We start from the raw sequence: 24,751 nt of genomic DNA, 5'->3' as shown, positions 1-24,751 counted from the left end.
ATCTCATGAATGCCTATTTGACTCTTACTCAGTATATCTCATGAATGCCTGTTTGACTCTTACTCAGTATATCTCATGATTGCTTGTTTGACTCTTACTCAGTATATCTCATGAATGCCTATTTGACTCTTACTCAGTATATCTCATGAATGCCTGTTTGACTCTTACTCAGTATATCTCATGAATGCCTGTTTGACTCTTACTCAGTATATCTCATGAATGCCTGTTTGACTCTTACTCAGTATATCTCACAAATGCCTGTTTGACTCTTACTCAGTATATCTCATGAATGCCTGTTTGACTCTTACTCAGTATATATCATGAATGCCTATTTGACTCTTACTCAGTAGATCTCATGAATGCCTGTTTGACTCTTACTCAGTATATCTCATGAATGCTTGTTTGACTCTTACTCAGTATATCTCATGAATGCCTATTTGACTCTTACTCAGTAGATCTCATGAATGCCTGTTTGACTCTTACTCAGTATATCTCATGAATGCTTGTTTGACTCTTACTCAGTATATCTCATGAATGCCTATTTGACTCTCACTTAGTATATCTCATGAATGCCTGTTTGACTCTTACTTAGTATATCTCATGAATGCCTATTTGACTCTTACTCAGTATATCTCATGAATGCCTGTTTGACTCTTACTTAGTATATCTCATGAATGCCTGTTTGACTCTTACTCAGTACATGGTAAAAGTGCCAACCTTATCCTTTATTGTTTGCACCGAAAGATCAAGCTTTTAGTCACCTTGGGAAGTGAGAGAGAATTTTTCCATGCACATAATTTCATCAAGAAATTCATCAAGAAATTCATCACCTTCAAGATGTATTTCCAATGATGCTCACTTATGAACTTTGAATTCATGTTTTCATTATTCACTTTGAACATTTCTTTTTATCACTTTTACTTTTTTGGTTCACCCTTACCCTTACAAACGATTTTTATTATGTAACAGGTCAAGGTATAAAACAATTACAATGATGGTACAAGTATGTATACAAATATCTTTAACAGTAAATGTTGTACAGGAAATAAAAAAGGATTATGGTTAGTCAGATGAAAAAATGCACATTGTTATAATCAGGCCAGTCAAGAGTATTGTCGTGGAGGGAAGAAAGAAGGACAAATCCGTATATGTAATAGAAATTTTTCTAAATCAGAGAGGTGGTGTCCCAGAGAGGCCATTTTTTTTTGATAAAGTGGCATAGAGTCATATAATGTGTGGTGAATTCTTTCAGAGTTTGATGTTCGTCATGCGGTTGAGAATTTGTGACCAAGGTACCGTAGCGGAGCGCCAATTGAAGGCTATGGCCCAATGAATAGAGCTGAGGAATGTGTGGATTAGCCTTGTGCTAGTCATTGGAATATCCTGTATAGGGGAGAATAAAAGACAGATTTGGGATGTAAGAGAAATCTTCCTACCTGATATTTTTTCAATGATTAAGCTAGCCTTATGCCAGGTGTTAGCTTACTAGACTTTATGCACGATCTATACTCTTTTTTTATTAATATCAGCTGCCTGCACACAGCTCGCCACAAGTACAAAAAGATAAAAACATGGCCATTCATGTTATATGGATTAGAGCGCTTGTGTGACTTTTGTTTTGAAATGTATGGTTATTGTATGTGTAATACTGTATACTGTATGTCACTTCCCAAATATAGCACCATGGCCTAGAAAAGCCATTAAAACTCGTATGTGTTGTAGTCTTTACTTTATTTTACTTTAATTGATATTTGTGGTCCCATGGGGTTTATTAATAGGAACCTATGAGTTGTCATATGATGACCTATGTTATAAAGCATATCCTTATGTTCGTTTTAATATAACTCTAGGCTCTCGCTTTAAATCTATTTTTCTTCTTATGGACACCTGAACTAGTCCACATATTTAATCTGAGAGGTCAGGGTTCCCTTAGAGCTACAAAATCCCTTAGAAAGCACAGCACAAGGTGCCTCTGTATGCACACTGCAAAGGTCAGTCAGATAGTAGTTGAATGACTGATATCGGCTTACCTTACATCTTGGTGAATAGGATAGTGAGATCTTGGTTAGCAACAAAGGCAAAGGTAATAATCCCTGGACACAATCATAGTAGGTATAATGTGTCTTTTTAGACGCTAAGCCTAAGCTGTCAGTAAGTAAGCGTTTTGCAAACACGCCTCCTCAAAGCAGCTCTGTTTGACGATTTTTTGTTTGATAAAAATTACAAACATTGTAACTTTCAGAAATATGACATTGGGAAACAGAGCCTAGAGTGAACAAAAGTCCATCATGTTTGTGCAGTAAATTAAATTATAAGTCTTTTACCCTCAGAGCTTTTTAGTTAAACATTCTGAGCATAATAAACATTCCCCAGTGAACTATTTGTTAAATTCTCTCCCCAGCACTTGCAGTTTACAACTGTAGCCCTGGACCAAGGCACACTCTGGACTACAGCTATACAGACCAGGCTGTCACTGACAGTATCACACAAGCTGCAGTCATTCACACACAGCCAGTGCTACAGCTGCTCTCCCCTCTCCTTGCCTGCCAGTGAGTAGAGGAGAAGAGAAAGAGACAAAACACTAAACATTACCAGTGCTGTGTGCAGCCACAGAGAGAGACACAGGAAAACCCCTCCCACTCCCAGGAGGAAACTGTAATGTAATGCTGTGCACCCTGGGAAAGGAAAAAGTCTGCTGGGAGCATGTGGGAGAAATAGTCCCCAGAGAGACTGAGCCTGGGCTGCAGGTTTGCTCTGGACATAAGCATGCACACAGGGTGTGCCTGGGCACATCCTAATCACCTAGTGTGCATTAGCATTATGGCTCTGTATAGCAGCGGGGAGATGGGAAAGATCTCCCTCTTACTGGCTCTGTCATAAGAGAAGTGCAGGGAGATCAATGTAACAGGGCCATATATATATATATATATATATATATATATATATATTATAATATAATATAATATAATATAATATATATATATATATATATATATATATATATATATATATATATATATATATATAGACACACACACACGCGTGTGTGTTTGAGCTTTGCAGTGTACACCCTAATGCAATAGGCTGCGCACACATAGTTACATAGTTAGTAAGGTTGAATAAAGACACCAGTCCATCCAGGTCCATCCTATGCATTAAGGTGAAAAAACACCTGGCTGTCACCGTTCCCCCAGCCACCCCCGTTTTACTTACCTGAGCTACTTTATCTGTTCGGCAGGGATACGCTGTCCCTCTCTCCACGGGGTCCCGGCTCTTGATTGGATAGATTGATAGCAGCGCAGCCATTGGCTCCCGCTGCTGTCAATCATCTCCAATGACGCGGGCGCCGGGGGGGCGGGGCTGAGTCCGCCATTCGTGTCTATGGATGCAAATGCTGGACTCGGGAGCGTGCCCACAAGGTAACCCCCTTGGGAGAGCGCCTCTCATAGGGGGTTATCTGATGCAGGGAGGAGCCATGAGAGCCGCCGGGGGACCCCAGAAGACGAGGATCGGGGCCTCTCTGTGCAAATCGAGCTGCACAGTGGAGGTAAGTACGACATGTTTGTTATGTAGCCTCCCTGGCGGTTTTCCCGAATGTGGCTCGGGGTTAAATTTCAGCACCATTAGCGGTAATCCCGAGCCACACTCGGGATTACATCTCAGGATCCTGCTGCGGTATACTTACCTTGTCCCCAGGATCCTGCGATGTCCCCCGACTGTGTCTGCGGGCTCTGTCCTCCTCCCGAAGCCTCTCTGTGCCAGGCTCCGTTCCCTGCGAGCGACGCATGGGGGCGGAGCCTGGCGGCAAATTCAAAATAGTGAAAATTCATAATACATACAGTACTGTAATCTTACAGATTACAGTACTGTATGAAATCAATTCACATCCCTTTTGTCCCCAGTGCTTTGTCCAGTGCCCTGCATGCAGTTTTATATTATATATACTGTTCTTTCTGCATGGAAACTGGAGATTGTCCATAGAAACCAAAAAGTGTCCCTTTACGTCAAAAGTGGTTTTAGACCAGCTAGAAAACTGCGATAGTAAATTAGAACACTTGCAGAATTGAGCGATAGTGAATTGTGGGGAAATGTAATTTATTATTATTATAATATTATTATTTTTTATAATTATTTATGTGTATTTATTATATTATAATTTATGATTTTGTGTTTCAAACTTCATCATACCCGAGATGTCTACTAGACTCTTGGTGGACAGATTTAAGTGTGTTAATACTAAGAATTGCAGACCTACAATATAAAACGCCAAATTTTTATGCAAAATAATTAAAGACTTGAGGATTTATAATTACTTAAAAAAATTAAAGCATGCTTTATACTTGTGGCTATGGGGAACATCACTCCTTTTGTTTTATGCTAATATTTAAATTAGAAACAAAGTCATCTGAAGAACGGACATAGGAGTAACTAGCAAATCTGTAGCAGTGCCCCGAATGAATGGTACAAAAATAGAAAGGTACAAGCCCTAAAGCACCCAGGTATTTGCTAATGTCCAGCGACCTTCCTCTCGCTGAAGTAATTTTGCTATAGCAACTAACAGATCAGTGATAGAATGCTCCACCATTTCTAGAAGATCAGGTTTGGTTAATGCATTTTCAGGCTTATTCTTAGCATGGTAGATATTTGGACGAGATTGGTTTTGCAATAAAGCGGGATATGCACTCTATAACCGTATTGTACAGTCTATTAGATTTAGGTTGAATGGTACAAAAAAGAAAGAAAGAAATATCTTACAATAAACTCAGTAAGTAGCTTGATTAGATTTTCAGATTATAAAATTGTCTTGAAAATATTTCAATTATAGCTTTTCTTAGTTTATAACCAAGTTATTATTATTATTTTTTTTTTACTGATTAACTTACTGAACACAGTAATTTAAAATCTGGTTGGTTAAATTGTTGGTGGATTTTTGCAATGAGAAGTCAATGGGGGTTATTTACTAAAGGCAAATCCACTTTGCACTACAAGTGCACTTGAAAGTGCACTGAAAGTGACCTTGGAAGTAAAATCGCTGTTGATGCCAGGGGGACATGCAAGGAAAATAAAAAACAGCATTTTAGCTTGCACATGATTGGATGATAAAATCAGCAGAGCTTCCACTCATTTCAGATCTACCCCTTAGATTTACAGTGATTGCTTTCCCAAGTATACCTTCAGTGCACTTGCAGTGCACTTGTAGTGCAAAGTGGATTTATAGACTGTGAATAGACTGTGAACTTTGCAAGTGCAGTTGCACTCATTTTGCCCAGAGTTTAGTAATCATGTGGAAGCAAAAGTCCTCTATTTTTTTTTCTTACACCTGATTGGGTATTCTTTACAAAGTGAATCTTCATCACATTCACTAAACTTTGGGGAAAATGAGAGTGACTGCCCTTGCAAAGTGCACAGTCTATATGACTTTAATAAATCCATCCCAGTGTCTTATAAATCCATGTGATGCCACAAAGATACTTTCTAAGTTCCAGGGTTCTGATGATGCCAGTTTATATAGCTGTGAAGAGGAGCTCCCTCATCCCAATCAATGGTGAGTTGTAAACTGCTGGACAACAGAGTGATATGTGCCACCTACATCTCTCTGATGTTGACTAGTGATGAAACGAACATACCTGAGTTTGGTTCAAGGTACATTTCAGGTGCTGAATCCAAACCCCATTGAAATATGAGCCAAATGTTAAAAATAAAAACAGGTTAATAGGCAAAGGATTGTCAAGCAAATAGCATGGAAGGGGGTGGGTTGGCCACTGTCCTAGGGGACATATACCGGAGCAAATTTTGTTTGGTGGGAAGTAGCAATTTTAGTAATGCTTAAAATGAAACACTAAAAATGCAAAATTACATTAAATAACATGCCTGGGGATGCTGTAGCCCTGCCTGTGAAGTGGTGCATCTATGCAATGTGCACAAATTACTGATATTTACAAAATGACGTTCACAAAGAAAAATCTGTGTTTAAGGGCTCTTTCACACGTAACGCAGTGAGATGCAGTTGGCTGCATTTTGACATGCACTCCAACTGCATAGACAGTCCAAAAACAAGATAATCCTGTAAGCATAGTTCAATTACCTGTTGCCGATCACCCTATAGCACATTTACTGCTTCAGGGCAGCCGCGCTGCGCAGGATCAGGTATATGTACCTGATCCTGCATTTCCAGGTATCAGGCGGAAGTGCGTGCTGCCAGAGACTTGCACCCGCTGTGATTCTACACAGAAGGAGCTGATCAGCGGGTCTCGTGGACCCAATGTCTGCCGGAACCCACTCATCACTCAGAACACAGGCAGAACAGTGATCTGCCTATGTGAACAAGGCAGATCGCCGTTCTGTCAGTAAGGAAGGCATGGATCCTGTGTTCCTGCAAAGCAAGGACACAGATCTATGCCTTCCACTAGTACAAGTACCTCCCCCACTACAGTAGAACACCAGCTAGGCATGCAGTTAACCCATTGATTGCCCCTGATGTTAACCCCTTCCTAGCCAGTGTCATTAGTACAGTGACAGTGCATATTTTTAGCACTGATCAATGTATTAGTGTCACTGGTCCCTAAAAAAGTGTCAGTTAGTGTTCAATTTGTCTGCTGCAATATCGCAGTCCCACTGTGAGTCGCTGATCGCCGCCATTACTACTAAAAAAATCAAATAAAAATCCATAAATATATCCCATTATTTGTAGATGCTATAACTTTTGCACAAACCAATCTATATACGCTTATTGGGATTATTTTTTACCACATATTTAGCAGAATACATATTGGCCTAAATTTTTGAAGAAATTTGATTTTTTACATTTTTTTTATGGGATATGTTTTATAACAGAAAGTAAAAAAATATATTTTTTTTCCTAATTGTTGGTTCCTCGGTTGTTTTTTGTTTATAGCGCAACCCCCCCCCCCCAAAAAAAACAACAACTCAGAGGTGATCAAATACCACCAAAAGAAAGTTCCATTTGTGGGAATAAATGACAAAAAAATGTGTTTTGTACAGCTTTGCACACCCATGTAATTGTCAGTTAAAGTAACGCAGTGCCGTATATAACAAATAATGGCCTGGTCAGGAAGGGGGGTAAATATTCTGGAGCTGAGGTGGATAATGCAATGCAGTCAAAAAATGTAGAGCATGCTGCATTTTTCTGCATGACAAACGTGCAAGAACGCATGCAAATGCACTGCAAGGGATCACAGTGCACATAGAAGCCCAGGAAAAGAAAGAAAGAAGAAGCAAGGAACCTCACAGGACAAATACAGATAGAAAAACATGCATCAAATGCATGTAAATGCGCATTTACTCCATGTAAAACACACATCAAATGCATGCATTTGTGCAAGGATAAAACGCGCAGTAGATGTGCAGTTTCTAGTGTGAATGGGCCCTAATTTGCCAACAAAATGACAGCTGACATTAGAGGGTTTTTTAAATGAATGCAGAGAATAGATTAAGGCAAGCAAAAAAAACCTTCAGCCTTTAAAACCACTTTAACCACTTCCCGCTCGCGCTATAGCCGAAAGATGGCTACAGCGCAGGCTCCCATTGCTGGCAGGGCGTTCATTGAAGTCCTCCCGTGATCACGCTTCCTGCATGCCCCCTACAGCATGCATCGGCATGGATCTGTGATCACTGTGCCCTCAGGACACAGCTGACCACAGATCAGGGAAAAGAGCCAATCACACCGGCTCTTTACCATGTGACCAGCTGTGTCCAATCACAGCTGATCACAGTGCAAACAGGATTTGATGGTTATCGGCAATCCTCTCCTCATGCTGACAGCGTGTGAGGAGAGGAGAGCCGATAACCGGCAAATCCACACATGGGACATCTACACTCATAATCAGGGCACTGATCATCAGTGTCCTGATTACCAGTACTGCCAGAACAGTGCCCAAAAGTGCTGCCAATCAGTGGCTATTAGTTCTGCCATTGAGTGCTGCCTGTCAATGGCCATCAGTGATGCATGTCAGTGTCCATCAGAGCCGCCTATCAGTGCCACCTATTAGTGCCCATCAGTAAAGCCTATCATTGCTGCCTATCAGTGCCCATTAGTGAGGCATATCAGTGCAGCCTCATCAGTGCTCATTACTACCGCCTCATCAGTCCCGCCTCATTAGTGCCCATCAGTGCCAATTAGTGCAGCCTATCAGTGCCCATCAATGCAGCCTATTAGTGCAGCCTCATCAGCACACATCAGTGAAGGAGAAAAATTTTATAGCAGACACAAAGGAAAACTCTTTTTTTTGCGTTTGTTTAGCAAAAAATAAAAAAACGTGGTGATTAAATACCAAGAAGAAGAAAGCTCTGTCTCAAAAAAATGCTAAAAAATTTGTTTGGGTACAGTGTTGCATGACCGCGCAATTGTCATTCAAAATCTGACAGCGCTTAAATCTGAAAATTGGCCTGGGCAAGAAGGGAGTGAAAGTGCCCAGTAATCAAGTGGTTAAAGTGGAACTTTAATCAGAAAATTAAGTCCTGCAAGATCACTTCATTCTGGCCCCTTTTGCAGGTATAGCTATGTAAAACATTAAAAATAAGTGCTTATACTGTTTAAAATCCAGTAGTACATTGTCTCACACTGCTCTGCACATACTCAGTTTCTCTCCATTTTTAGGCACATTTAGGCACACTGACGAATTTGAAGAGGCCAATCTTCTGACAGCCTTAAAGCAGAATAACACCCTCCTATCCTTTACAGCCAAGGAAGCTGCTTTCAGTTTGATCTGTAACTGCCATGCTGCTGTACATGTGATGTTATGCACCGTAGACACGGTCGGATTTTCCGATGGAAAATTTTCAATGGGAGCTTGTTGTCAGAAATTCAGACTGTGTGCAGGCTCCATCATACATTTACCATCGAAATTATGTCACACAAAATTTGAGTTCTAGATCTCAAATTTTCCGACAACAAAATCCGTTGTCGTAAATTCCGATCGTGTGTACACAATTCCGACGCACAAAGTTCCATGCATGCTCGGAATCAAGCAGTAGAGCCGCACTGGCTATTGAACTTCATTTTTCTTGGCTCATCGTACATGTTGTACATCACGGCCATCTTGACGTTCAGAATTTCCGACAACTTTGTGTGACCGTGTGTATGCAAGACAAGTTTGAGCCAACATACATCGGAAAAAATCCATGGATTTTGTTGTCGGAATGTCCGATTGTGTGTACGGGGCATAAGACTCCATTTAACCGCTGCGATTCTGCCCGCAATTTCAGAATCGTGGAAAAAAATGGGACGCAATTGAGATGCCATTATTTCTTAATGGCACCCCAAACACAGTGGGATTTTGCCACGATTGTTGAGTGACAAATTGCAGTACGATTGCAGCAACAATCGCGACTGCAAACGATCCTGGCTCTGTGCCAAGAATTAGTACATGAGCTTCTTTTTGAGCATTTTTGGAGCAGAGGGAGGCCCATTCAAATGAATGGTGCTGCTCCAAAAACACTCAAGTAAAAACAAAAAGCTTCAAAAACTGAGCGGCTGCTGCTGTCACTGCATATTACTCAGGTGTGAATTGAGCCTTATGACACCAGCCATTTGATGGTTTGACAGTTTGGTTGAGGAAACAAGCAAATGTGACAGTTTTGGCAAACTGTTATAGTGGTTGTAAAGGCTGAAGGTTTTTTACCTTCATGCATTCATGCACAAAGTTAAAAAATCCCTCAATCTGCAGCTCCCTGCTCAGCCCCCTCTAATACTTACCTAAGCCTAATCTTGATTGGGTCTCTCCCTCCTGATTAGCTGAGATGCAGCAACAGGAGCCATTGGCTCCTGCTGCTGTCAATCACAGCCAGTGAGGTGGGAGCGGGGGGGCTGAGCCACGCTTGGTGTGTCTTATGGATGCATAGAACCCACTCGGGAGCAAGCACGCATGAGTGCCCCTACATCATGCGGCTTGCTATGGGGGCACTCGGCAAGGGGGATGAGCCAGGAGTGCAGGTGAGGGACCGGAAAGGAGGAGGATCGGGGCTGCTCTGTGCAAAACCACTGCACAAAGAAGGTAAGTATGACATGTTTGTTTTTTTTTTTTTTTTTTAAATAAAAAAAAATCCTTTACAATCACTTTAAGGCAGGGGTAGGCCCCCCAGCTGTGGTGAAACTACAAATCCCATCATGCCTCTGCTTCTAGGAGTCATGCCTGTGATTGTCACGGTCTTGCAATGTCTCATGGGACTTGTAGTTTCAAAACAGCTGGAGGGCCGAGGTTGCCTACCCCTGCTTTAAGGTTTTGATTTGCTTTATGTAGACATCTACAGTTACATATTGTTCTTCTGCCTTCCTCGTAGCTTGGATAAATGCTTCTCCTCCTTCTCAGTTCACTGAAAATAACATTAAAATCTCTTCCTGGCACCCGATAGCATAGTATGTATAGTGTTCCAGTATTTTCCTTTCCTTATTCCCAGTAGAGATATATATATATATATATGTATATATATATATATATATATATATATATATATATATATATATATATATATATAGCATTCATAAATAGCCCTCTTCCTTAGAATAACACACACACAGCAACTCCGAGCATGACTACGCACAAGCTTTATTATTAAAACATCACTAGCTTCTGACTCTGAATATAGCTGCCATGTCTCACTATCCTCACCAAATATTCTCAAATGATCCATATAAGAAAGCATTCCATGGCTGGTTATTAATATGGGTTATAGGTGAGCAAACATGGGAAGCCAGACAACAGCTTGAGACCGATGTTATCTTGAGCCTTGCAAAGCCGCCTGTTCAATTGCCAAAGGTAAACCAGAATCCCCTGACATATTAAATGCTTTTCTAATAGCTGGAAATTAACGGCATTCATTCTGTTGCTGTGCTAATGATTAAATCATGAAGCATTTGCCTTTGAAAGCTGGAATGCTGTTTAGCTGCCCTGTTATTCCAAGCTTTCACTTGAAGCCCATTGAGCTAAATGTTGCTGGCGTTTTTACAGTGCAATTTCATTGACTTTATTAAATTCATGGAAGGATTCTCATCTGTGTATTTTGTTGATTTCAGGTCCTATTAGGTAGGTAATATATTTAGTGTTGTGTCTCTGCTACAGGAAAGGGGAAGGTGGCACTGGCTGCCATGGTATAAATGGACCAGGAGAAGACTTGGAGATGAAGCTGGCTCCCAGTACCGAATGTCACAAAGAAGGAAAAAACACTAGATGTCTTGGCAGTTCCCTGAGCACCTGAAACACACACAGAAAAGTAGTGATAAGAAGTATGGGGAAACGGGAAGAAAAAAAAAATGGAGATATGAAACAAAGGGTACATACATATTTCAGAAAGAATTGCTTTTTTAAGAATTCAGTTTAATTCCCACCATGAATGGAAGTTACATTTTTATTTGTCTTGTCTTCCTTTACTGGATAGGCATGGTTAGGGCCCCCAATAGACTCAATCTTGTTAGGACCAGTGTGATTTAGGAAAGCAATAAGTTAAATCTGAATATGTTTGTAATGGAGGGGGAGAAGCAGCATAATTGATACGGTTATAAAATATAGATGTGTGACAAAACTGAAGCTGTCATTGTGTATACCCCTCTGCTATATTTCAAGTTCTTCCCGTCACAGCTGGCTCCACTGCAATCAGGCAATGACATTTTCTCCCTTTCCACTTTATCAGTTCTAATATTCAGCATGTCCTCATACTTATTTCCTTGCCTCTCCTCCTGCATTTATTTTACATTCTAGCCCTCTATCCTGGCACAATGCATTGTAATCGAAGCCAGACTTGAATGATGAGATTCATTCTACACAATCAAGCATCTGTAGAAGCTTATTGTGTTTCTAAGCTGTGACCTGACTGACTTTCATTGCATCATGTTCAAAATAGAAGATACCCGAAAACTTTACTCTTTAAAAAATGTTAGATGGCAATCTGAAGTTCAGACTGATAAATCCTTCTTCTTTTTTTTTTTTTCGGAACAAAAGTGTGCAAATAAGTTGAAAATGAATGTTTATGCACTGACCAGGCACTATGCACTGTAGTTCTTTCCTATTTATATACATTGCTTTCAGTGGGGAGGGCACAGAACACAGATAAATGCCAGCGTTCTAATGTAGGTGCTAAATGAGCTTCTTTGCGCAGTGCAAGCTTGTGCATAGCTTCAAACTGGCTACAGACAGGTAGGTTACACATTAAAGTTGATCCAATTAGAAATCTTCCTATTTGTATAGAATTCAAATTCTTCAATTTTGAGTGAATTTAGGGTTGAAACATGTTGGCATTGACACATAGGAGTTGACTTGCTAAAGGCAACTAGACTGTGCATTTTGCATGATGATTGGATGATGGAAGTCAGCAGAGCTTCTGCTCATTTACTAAGCTCTAGAGCAGGGGTCAGCAACCAGTAGATCGCGGGCAGGTGACTGGTAGATCGTGGTCTGGGCTTGCTGATCCACCATCCCAGAGCATCAAACAGAGTGTCATGCAGAGGGACTACTTGTAAAGTGGGAACTGTATTAGGGAGCAAGAGCCACATAAGCTGATGCCTCCTCTGTAGTGCTGGCTCCTGTCCCATGTGGAGTGATACCAACTGCTCTTCACTTCTTAACCTGGATAGCAGTCTCCAGAGTTGTGCCAGCAACAGGAGGAAGAGATCTTCAGGTCAGTGTGAAGCAATACACTGGGAATAGTATAAGGTGGCTTTCACACTGATGTGCAGCTGTTTACCCACACCACGAGTGCAGGGCTGTGTACCTGCAGCATTCCTATGGGTTTGCTGCAATATGTTGCCTCTTTACCACCTGATTTAAACCCATGATTGCTGTGCAATGCACACGATCGTGACAGTGTAGTACGGCAATTAAAGGTTTAAATCTGGTGTGAGGAGGCGACACTGTGCCTGGTGATCTTTGACTTCTCCCATTTTGTTCAGGTAGGTCTCCACCCATTTAAGGGTGCCTATCCCTAGAGCAACTGTTTTTGCAGAGAAAAACTGCACTTTGCAAAGTGCACAGTCTATTTGCCTTTAGTAAATCAACCCTATGATGCCTTGCACAGCCTTTCACGCTGGTTGGAGTCTCACAGCATCAAATAAGGTATGGAAATGGGATAGCCCAGCCCATCTTTATAAGAAGGGGGACTAGGCTGAGTTGTTGTTTTATTATATTTCCACATTAGCTAAGGGATTTGTAGGCGGGTGCAGTTAGATAGTCTGCCCCCCAATGGCTCTGTGCCAGAATAATGCCAGTTACATTGTCGTGTTACAGCAGCCAGGTTGGGAGGAGCCCTAGTACACTTGGGGCATGGGAGCCTAACACCTCACACCAGCGCAGATGTAACTGGCATGTAGAGGCACTGTACAGGGAAGGAGGCTCTGGAAGAGTAGACCTGCACCTGTGAGCACCGACTGAGGCTGCTTCCATGGAGGGTCCCAGAAGAGATGTACCTATGGAGGAGGTGACTACAGACAACACAGTCCTGAGAGTACTAATGACCCAGCATAGAAGGAGTGACTGTTAGGGGCGATGGCTACTAAAAGTGCTGCATATGTTTTCACATGTGACTACTGTGGACCATCCACTAAATGTGATTGACTATGTATTGTCAAGCGACTCTGGAATGTATGTCGATGTGATGTGAATGATATGCTATTCCCTGAATTCCACTAGTGCAGCAATTCTACTCATATGTGTGCACATTCCTTCCTTAGGATATAAAGGTCAATGGCTAGGGAATGTTGTGTGGAGCCCTCTGGCTTGGAGTTGGGCACAACATGCCGGAGGTTTCCGTCTCAGCAGGAGGGGCAGCGTTCTAACAGAATAGGAGCAGGGTTAGGGACTTGTGCTCATGGCACAATTTCTAGCCAATCACAAAGTCCCTTTTACAGTTCAGCACTTCTGCCTGGCAGCACTAGGGTCATCGGTTCAAATCCCAACCAAGGCATTACCTGCCTGGAGTTCGTTCTCCTTGTGCTTTTGTGGGTTTCCTCCAGATACTCCAGTTTCTTTCCACACACCAAAGACATGCTGGTAGGTTTTACTTGGTTCCTGTCTAAATTGGCCTTAGTATGTGTATGTATGCACATACGTTAGGGACTTTAGATTGTAAGCTTCTTGAGGACAGGGGCTGATGTGAATGAAAAGTGCTTTGTAAATTGTCGGAGCTATATAAATACCTTTAATAAACATTAGTTAGGGTCCTTTCCTTTTTAAATTTGTTTTAGTTTGGTCACTCAGGGGGGTTTTCTTTTGGGGCTGATATTTTATCAATTGAATTTTTGGAGTGGCCTTTGGTTTTATATTGTAGTGAGGGGGTCTTTTAGTTTGGGTGATTGTAGTGCAACTGTCACTTGTTGCTGACAGTTGATTGCGAATTTCCCTTTTTCTTGCAGGACCCTCACTGTATCATATTAAAAGCTCTTAAATTATTTTTTAAAAACAATGTACACCAAAAAACAACTTATGCTATCAATCCACATTTTCTGTACCATTCTATCACTATATCCTAAAAAAAAGACCTTAGGCTTGGGTGAGTAATTGGCTAGGGACATACATAACTTTTGATGTCTGCAATAAAAGACTAACATTACTTGTATTACAGCATCCTCTCTGTTTACATCCTCTCTCGCATATCTAAACCCAAATATAAAAAAGTTATATATTGCAGCTTTTCAGTCCTTAGATCTAGTAGCTATACATTTTTGACCACTTCTCTAAGCAAAATTTCTTCAGCTGCAAGTTCATGCATGTTCATGAGTTGCTTGCATGAACTGCCTTTCAATGAAAATCAAATTGGAGCTTTAACCGCTTGCCGACCAGCGCACACCGATTTACGTTGGCAGAATGGCACTGGCAGGCAAAAGTGCGTACAGGTACGTCCCCTTTAAGAAGCGTTGTCACGAGCGCGTGCTCGCCTGTCGTGGTCTCCGTGACCGCGGGTCTCGCGGACTCGATGTCCACCGGGTGCCCGTGATCGTGTCACGGAGAGGAAGAACGAGGAGATACTTTTGTAAACAAAGCATATCCCCGTTCTGCCTAGTGACAGGACAGTGATCACAGCTCTCTGTCATCGAGAGCTGTGATCACTGTTCTGTGTGTTGAAGTCCAGCCCCCTAACAGTTAGAATCACACCCTAGGACACACTTAACCCCTTCACTGCCCCCTAGTGATTAACCCCTTCACTGCCAGTGTCATTTACACAGTAATCAATGCATTTTTATAGCATTGATCGCTGTATAAATGACAATGGTCCCAAAATAGTGTCAAAAATGTCTGATGTGTCTGCCATAATGTCGCAGTTCCAATAAAAATCGCAGATCACCGCCATTACTAAAAAAAAAAAAATAATAATAAAAATGCTATAAATCTATCCCCTATTTTGTAGACGCTATAACTTTTGCGCAAACCAATCAATATACGCTTTTTTGCGTTTTTTTTTCTACTCAAAATATGTAGAAGAATACATATCGGCCTAAACTGAGGAATTTTTTTTTTAATATATTTTTTGGGGGATATTTATTATAGCAAAACGTAAAAAATAATGCGTTTTTTTCAAAATTATCGCTATTCTTTTGTTTATAGCGCAAAAAATAAAAAGGCGATCAAATACCACCAAAAGAAAGCTCTATTTGTGGAAAAAAAACGTCAATTTTGTTTGAGTACAACGTTGCATGACCGCGCAATTGTAAGTTAAAGCGACGCAGTGCCGAATTTTTCTTTTGCCTCTAATTCTGCTTTTTGAGCCATTCCTTGATGAAATTGTTAGTGCGCTTCAGATCATTATTGTTGAAAAATCCATTTCCGGTTTAACTTCAAATTTTGAACAGATGGCTTCACAGTCTCATTAAATACTGTCTTCCATTTACAGCAAAAATGTCTATTTTTACTGTGGCCAATTCTATCTTTAATTGAAAGAGCATTATTCCAGAAGGTCTGCCCAGTGCCTTTATGTTCAACGGAAAACTGTAATCTTGCTCTAATTTTTATTTTATTTTATTTTTTTTTACAGCAGAGGCTCTCTATGCTGGTTGAATTGGTGCAATCACCATCTGATTGGAGATGCATACATTTTTACCTCAACTGTTACAAGAATTATCTGAACACCCCACAGTAAAAATATAGGGGTTCTTGGAGACTTCCTTTACTGTAACATCAAGCAGTCAGCTGTTGGGTTCTGGACCAGCCAGTTCTGGACAAATAAGCATTTGTAGATTGTTTTCCCTACAGTGGAATAATTGATTTCAAATCATTTGTTGAAATTTTTGTAGCACTACCCCTACAGGAACAGCTTGAGAATTTGGGTGCTTTGTTCTGTGCCTTGACTCCAAGAACAACCCCAGCCCCTCTGAGATATCTTTGCATCAGCTGTGAATTAGCACAAGGAAATAAACACAAGACTGTTTAGTACTATTGTCACAGCTTAGAATAAATGGTGGTTTGAGCAGAAATGAACACACAGAAGGTAGGTTCAAACACAGTCTTCTAGACAGTAAAATCCAGTGTTTCTCAAACTTTTTTGTCTTGCGGCACACCTAAAAGATCTAAAACTTTTCATGGCACTCCTGAAAAGATTTAACAATTTTTGTGGTGAAGAACGTATTTATTTTTACATATGTATTTAATTTTAAATTTAATGTGAAGGATGTACCTGCTTTTGAGAGCAAACCAGATTGAAGCGGGGCTCCAAAGTTGACAAACAACCATGCATTTTAAGACCGATTTTAAGCAATGTTTCTCTCTTTTTCGATTTGATTTTAGTCAGAGAGAAAATACACCTGAGCTGCCGGTCCAAGTCTTGAAGCATTTCAACATTTATTAAAAGAATCAACAGATATCCACTCACATGAGGGAGGAAGTATACAGGCACATCATAAAGAGAAGGTGCTTCCATAGTGCTGGTGAAGTTGGTACAGGGCTTGCGCTCTCTGAAAGCTTGAGAAATTAGTGTTGCAGCCTCTCTATGGACTGCCGTGCATGCTCTGAAATGCGTTGCGTCATTTCCTCCCGGTGATCCTTTTCCAGGGGGCTCTGCGTGTCACGCTATGCTCCAACACTTGCAGATTGCCATCAAGTCCACCCACCCTGGCCCCGTGGGTCTGATCGCTGTTACAGTCTTTGCTGATGATTCCCTAAAATATTTTTCAAAACTCCCGCAGCACACCTAAAAATCTCTCATGGCACACAGTTTGAGAATCACTGGTATAATCACTACGCCAAGGTAACTTAGAATAGAGCTCTGTACCACTAGATTGGGATTACATAATCAATCACTGAAGTCAGCAATAAACCATGCAGATAAGCATTAACTACAATGTGAAAAATAAGAAAAATAATACTATAACTAGTCTAGAGTGCACTTTAGGAGAATGGCTAGCAGTGGTGGCTGGTGCTCAATAATTTGGGGGGGGGGGGTGGCAAACAACCCCCCCTCACCTCCTAAGACTCCCTGGCCAATCGGTTCTCAGGACCCGCTTCCTGATTTCCTGGGAGGAAAATCAGGAAGACAAAAGTGAATATTAATTTGGTTTTGTCACACAACTGGGTGGGCTCAGAGCGCAGTGGGTCCCAAGCCAACTCTTTTTTTAAGCCAATTCGAGCCTCTGGCTCTGATCACGTGCTTCCAATAATAAAAAAAAAAAAACCCTTTTGAAATCCATGCGTCCGACGCCCTGCATGGAGATTAGGAGCCGGCACATGGATTACGGGGGGCAGCTCCCCTGCGCCCTGCATAGATGGGCCATCACTGATGGCTAGGATATGGTGCAATGTCCCTTCAGAGTTACCTCTTAGCATAAGCAATAGGTGAAGGTCTCTTTGTAGCAGCTGCAAAGGGACAATCTTAGTCCCTAGCTTTAGGGCCCAATTGTACTGTTGGTGCAAGTGAGAATAGTCCCAGTCAAGCCTGCAGGTGGCAGTAGGGCTACTTGATAGCTGTATAGTCAGTTTGTAAGGGCTTAGTCTATCTAGCAGCAGATAATAAATCTCCATGGCAGCAGTTCACATGTCCCAGCGATATTGCAGCTCACCATCTGGTCACACACAAAGATTTGTCTGCTCACTGCTCTGCACCCAGGTGGTCGTCGGCATGTCTGAACTCAGAACTCCAGATTCTGTTCAGGCTGGACAGTGATGTGCACTCTCCCATCTCCCTCATGGCAAGAGGTAGCTGTGTCCTCTACAGCCTGAGAGAATGCAGCTCTTTCCCCTCCTCCTCCTTCTTTTGCAGGGTCTGGTGGGGGCTGTAGTTCAGGCCCAATTACTCTCAGTGGGCAGCACTCCCAAGGGGATTACTTATCTTATAATTATCCAGCCTTTCCTGATTGGTCACTATGCTGCTTGTCAGAAGGGTGGGGGGAGCCAGTGCACGCCTAAAGTTTGCTATAGAGCACAGTGCAACACTAATAGGAAAATGTTTTGTGGACTGATGAAACAAAAGTTGAATTGTTTGGGAAGAATACTCAACAATATGTATGGCACAAAAAGGGCACAGCTTACCAACATCAAACCATCATCCAAACAGTGAAGTATGGTGGAGGGAATATCATGGTTTGGGCTTGCTTCGCTGCCTCTGGGCCTGGACCACTTGCCATTATCAAGGGGAAAATGGATTCCCAAGTTTACCAAAATATCCTACAGGATAATAGTCTGCCAGCTGAAGGTTAGTAGAAGTTAGGTGATGCAGCAGGACAATGACCCTAAGCATCAAAGTAAATCCACCACAGGCTGACTTCAGAAAAAGAAAATGTGCCATTTGGAGTGGCCCAGTCAGAGCCCAGACTGTAACCCCAGAGAGGTGTTGTGGAATGATCTCAAAAGAGCCGTTCACATCAAACATTCTACAAATGTGTCTGAGCTGAAGCATTTTTATATGGAAGAATGGTCAAGTATTCCTCCTGAACATTGTGCGGGTCTGATCCAGAGCTACTGAAAGTGCTTGCCAAAAGAGGTTCGACCAGCTATTAACTTTAAGGGTTTACTTACTTTTTTCCTCCAGCACTGTGATTGTTTAATGAGTGTGTGAAAGCAGGTGCTTAAAAAGGTATTATCATGCTAAGTGTTGCTTGTTGTTTTATTTTTATTGTGCCCCGTTGGTATTCTCTGTATCACTGTATATTGCAATGTGGGTTAATTGCACTGTGAGTTATGTTGCCCTGCAGAGTTAGTAACTCTTGAGAAGCAAGAGTTAACGCTGCTGGCAAGGTTTTCCCAGGGTTTTTTGGAAGTATGGCCCTCTGCTGGGGCAAGAAATTAAAAGGGGAACTGCTCTACAGCAGGGGTTGACTTCAATTACTCCACACATGGGAAGGGCAGGAGCTAAGTTGTAATTGCTATTCTATCAGAAACAAACAGTCAGCGCAAAACCCAATGACTACTAACAGCAGCTGAACACTAAAGGCAAATATATAAACCCTTTTGAACTAAATACACTAAACAGTGCAGCGCTAAAATAATAAACAACTAAAATAATCAATAAACGAAAAGTCCACAAGCTCGTATGTAAAAACACACATGTAGATGGAAAACCAAAGACGTCAGCGGTGATAAAGGGTGCTTCATGCAATAGTTAGAAGTGCTCCTTATTTTGTGCTTAAACCATTTGTTAGCCAAACTGCTCACCTTGCATCAAAGACCCCTGAACTAACAGGAAGGTCATAAGGGCATTCACCACCTCTGGTGGTTATGGTAAACTTGTGGATGGAAGCCGGGCACCCTTTAGACTCCGCAGATAGACTTGTATCTCTCCCGTGACAACATAAAATACAAAGAAAAAATCTAGTGCTCTCTGTATAGCTTAAACAGGTATCATTTATTAGAAAGACAGGTACTCACATCAATAGCACTTAGTCCAAGTGCTAGGATAAAAAACATATGGTGACTGGTAACAGCAAAGCAGGTAAGGTGGCTGCAGTGACATCCAGGGGAACTCCCGCACGCGTATCGTCCGAAGGACTTCCTCAGCGGTGATGGAGTCCCATGATGCCACTGTGTCTTTTATAAATAGCCCCTTATCACAATCATCTGTGTAATTAAAAAATGAGCGGTAAGCATCCAATCAGGACGCACCACTCAGAAGTAGGAAGTGTACACCTGGTATAGTTACCGTAGTGATCCCTAAAGCACATCGTGCGGTGAGGGACATAAATGTTAATCCGACTGTGAGATTGGAGAGAAGCGAGCGGTCAGCTTCCAATCAGAGCGCACCGCTCAGACTTAGACGGTGTTTGATAGGCTGTGGCTCCATAATGGCCACTAAGCAATGACGGCGCGACGGCGGGTCACATGGCCGTCCGTGTCAGAGGGCCCCTCCCACCTCGGACAAAAATGAATTCCATCTGAAGGATGTTTATTCATTGTCATGGTGATCCGGCGTCGCATTCACACGGCGGCAGGTCACATGACAGTCTGTGTCATAGCATACCGCCCACCTGGGACAGAGGAAACATACAGCCTCAAGCGTGTATAGTTGTCACAGCAACCAGAGGCTGGGCACCCACCACGTCACTAGTGCTAATCAATGCCATTCCTAGTATATTTAAAACATAACCAGGCATACGGGTAACCAACCTACATTATAGAGGGGTCACCCTGAGAACTAACCTGGCTTAGAACTCCCTATAACTAAGAAGTATATTTCAATGTCTACAAAGTCTATGGTCATTCATGGTCACCCTGAAGGCCAGTACCATAAATACATATTAAGCCTCAGAGTTAGAAAAACCGGAAGGAGACTAAAATATAATAAAAGAATAATAAGAAAATAGTCACCAAAGCAATCAAAATAAAAATACCTAAACAGATGTCAATCACAGACATCCTTCATTAAAAATTATTAAAGATTAAAAAATATATTGGTCACTGCAGCCACCTTTTACAATCACCCAAAAAATACACAATCACCAATTGAATCTAACAACACAAAAAAAAAAAAACCACTACCGGTCAGAAATAAAACAGTTCAAATCAAACTCAACATTGAGCCCCGTAGGTACTCCCACATGTGTTTCATATACCCAGAAAGACTCTCGGCGGCTCAATTGTCTTATAAAATTGCCGCCCCTCCAATGGGGTGTTACTTTTTCTACTCCCCAGAACTTTAATTTAGCAGGACTACGTTTATGAAAGAGTTTGAAATGTTTGGAGACATTGTGGGAATCTAGGCCTTTCTTAATATTGGTGATATGTTCACCAATACGAATATGCAGGGACCTGGATGTTCTCCCTACATATTGTAGGCCACATTCGCATTCCATAATGTACACCACTCCTGTTGTCGAACACGTAATAAAATCCCTAATTTGGTAAACCTTATTCGTGGCTGTAGCTATAAACTCTTTGCGTTTTTTAATATTGCCCTTAGTTTGTTTACATGGTGGGCAACGCCCACAGGCATAGAAGCCTGTCATAAAGTTGTATCTTTGATCTTATAAACTATGGGATAATGGTGTTGTGGTAACTTGCACAAATAAACAAAACAAAAAACCACAATAATATTATTCTTGATATCACTAGGGAAAAAAAGCCTTTGAAAATGTGTTTGCAATAACTCCATCAGTATCACCAGCCAAGCAGCTTCATTATTAACCACTTGAGCCCCGGACCATTATGCTGCCTAAGGACCAGAGGTCTTTTTCCAATTTGGCACTGCGTCGCTTTAACTGCTAATTGCGCGGTTATGCAATGCTGTACCCAAACGAAATTTGCGTCCTTTTCTTCCCACAAATAGAGCTTTCTTTTGATGGTATTTGATCACTTCTGCAGTTTTTATTTTTTGCGCTATAAACGGAAAAAGACCGAAAATTTTGAAAAAAAATGATATTTTCTACTTTTTGTTATAAAAAAAATCCAATAAACTCAATTTTAGTCATACATTTAGGCCAAAATGTATTCGGCCACATGTCTTTGGTAAAAAAAATGTCAATAAGCGTATATTTATTGGTTTGCGCAAAAGTTATAGCGTCTACAAACTAGGGTACATTTTCTGGAATTTACACAGCTTTTAGTTTATGACTGCCTATGTCATTTCTTGAGGTGCTAAAATGGCAGGGCAGTACAAAACCCCCCCAAATGACCCCATTTTGGAAAGTAGACACCCCAAGGAAATTGCTGATAGGCATGTTGAACCCATTGAATATTTATTTTTTTTGTCCCAAGTGATTGAATAATGACAAAAAAAAAAAAAAAAAAAATATTTACAAAAAGTTGTCACTAAATGATATATTGCTCACACAGGCCATGGGCCTATGTGGAATTGCACCCCAAAATATATTCAGCTACTTCTCCTGAGTACGGGGATACCACATGTGTGGGACTTTTTGGGAGCCTAGCCGCGTATGGGACCCCGAAAACCAATCACCGCCTTCAGGATTTCTAAGGGTGTAACTTTTTGATTTCACTCTTCACTGCCTATCACAGTTTCGGAGGCCATGGAATGCCCAGGTGGCACAACCCCCCCCCAAATGACCCCATTTTGGAAAGTAGACACCCCAAGCTATTTGCTGAGAGGCATATTGAGTCCATGGAATATTTTATATTTTGACACAAGTTGCGGGAAAGTGACACTTTTTTTTTTTTTTTTTTTTTTTTGCACAAAGTTGTCACTAAATGATATATTGCTCACACAGGCCATGGGCCTATGTGGAATTGCACCCCAAAATACATTTAGCTGCTTCTCCTGAGTATGGGGATACCACATGTGTGGGACTTTTTGGGAGCCTAGCCGCGTACGGGGCCCCGAAAACCAATCACCGCCTTCAGCGTTTTTAAGGGCGTGAATTTTTGATTTTACTCTTCACTGCCTAACACCGTTTCGGAGGCCATGGAATGCCCAGGTGGCACAAACCCCCCCCAAATGACCCCATTTTGGAAAGTAGACACCCCAAGCTATTTGCTGAGAGGCATGGTGAGTATTTTGCAGCTCTCATTTGTTTTTGAAAATGAAGAAAGACAAGAAAAAACTTTTTTTTTTTTTCTTTTTTCAAATTTCAAAACTTTGTGACAAAAAGTGAGGTCTGCAAAATACTCACTATACCTCTCAGCAAATAGCTTGGGGTGTCTACTTTCCAAAATGGGGTCATTTGGGGGGGTTTTGTGCCACCTGGGCATTCCATGGCCTCCGAAACTGTGATAGGCAGTGAAGAGTGAAATCAAAAATTCACGCCCCTTAGAAAGCCTGAAGGCGGTGCTTGGTTTTCGGGGTCCCGTACACGGCTAGGCTCCCAAAAAGTCTCACACATATGGTATCCCCGTACTCAGGAGAAGCAGCAGAATGTATTTTGGGGTGTAATTTCACATATTCCCATGGCATGTTTGAGCAATATATCATTTAGTGACAACTTTGTGCAAAAAAAAAAAAAAAAAAAAAAAAATTTGTCTCTTTCCCGCAACTTGTGTCGCAATATAAAATATTCCATGGACTCGACATGCCTCTCAGCAAATAGCTTGGGGTGTCTACTTTCCAAAATGGGGTCATTTGGGGGGGTTTTGAACTGTCCTGGCATTTTATGCACAACATTTAGAAGCTTATGTCACACATCACCCACTCTTCTAACCACTTGAAGACAAAGCCCTTTCTGACACTTATTTTTTACATGAAAAAGTTTTTTTTTTTTTGCAAGAAAATTACTTTGAACCCCCAAACATTATATATTTTTTTAAAGCAAATGCCCTACAGATTAAAATGGTGGGTGTTTCATTTTTTTTTTTCACACAGTATTTGCGCAGCGATTTTTCAAACGCATTTTTTGGGGAAAAAACACACTTTTTTAAATTTTAATGCACTAAAACACACTATATTGCCCAAATGTTTGATGAAATAAAAAAGATGATCTTAGACCGAGTACATGGATACCAAACATGACATGCTTTACAATTGCGCACAAACGTGCAGTGGCAACAAAATAAATACATTTTTAAAAGCCTTTAAAAGCCTTTACAGGTTACCACTTTAGATCTACAGAGGAGGTCTACTGCAAAAATTACTGCCCTCGATCTGACCTTCGCGGCGATACCTCACATGCATGGTGCAATTGCTGTTTACGTTTGACGACAGACCGCCGCTTGCGTTCGCCTTAGCGCAAGAGCAGGGGGCGACAGGGGTGCTTTTTTTTTTTTTTTTTTTTTTTCTTTATTATTTTTTTGCTTTTTTATCTTATTTTTAAACTGTTCCTTTCATTTTTTTTTTTTTTAAATCATTTTTATTGTTATCTCGGGGAATGTAAATATCCCCTATGATAGCAATAGGTAGTGACAGGTACTCTTTTTTGAAAAAATTGGGGTCTATTAGACCCTAGATCTCTCCTCTGCCCTCAAAGCATCTGACCACACCAAGATCGGTGTGATAAAATGCTTCCCCAATTTCCCAATGGCGCTATTTACATCCGGCGAAATCTAAGTCATAAAATGCTCGTAGCTTCCGGTTTCTTAGGCCATAGAGATGTTTGGAGCCACTCTTGTCTCTGATCAGCTCTATGGTCAGCTGGCTGAATCACCGGCTGCATTCTCAGGTTCCCTGTTGAGACAGGAGAGCCAGAGAAAAACACGGAAGACGGTGGGGGGGGGGGGCATTCCCTCCCACGGGTTGTAAAGGCAGTCTAGAGGCTAATTAGCCGCTAGGATTGCTTTTACATGAAAGCCGACCGCTGGCTGAAAAGAATGATACCAAGATGATACCTAAACCTGCAGGCATCATTCTGGTATAACCACTCAAAGTTGTGAATGGCGTACCTGAAGACAAAAAAATGGTTAACAATAAAGCACAGTAAACAATAAAGTATAAATAATTACAT

Source organism: Aquarana catesbeiana, linkage group LG01 (genome assembly GCF_042186555.1).
Source record: "Aquarana catesbeiana isolate 2022-GZ linkage group LG01, ASM4218655v1, whole genome shotgun sequence".
NCBI classification, from domain to species: Eukaryota; Metazoa; Chordata; class Amphibia; order Anura; family Ranidae; genus Aquarana; species Aquarana catesbeiana.
Note: the sequence above shows the minus strand (reverse complement) of the source record.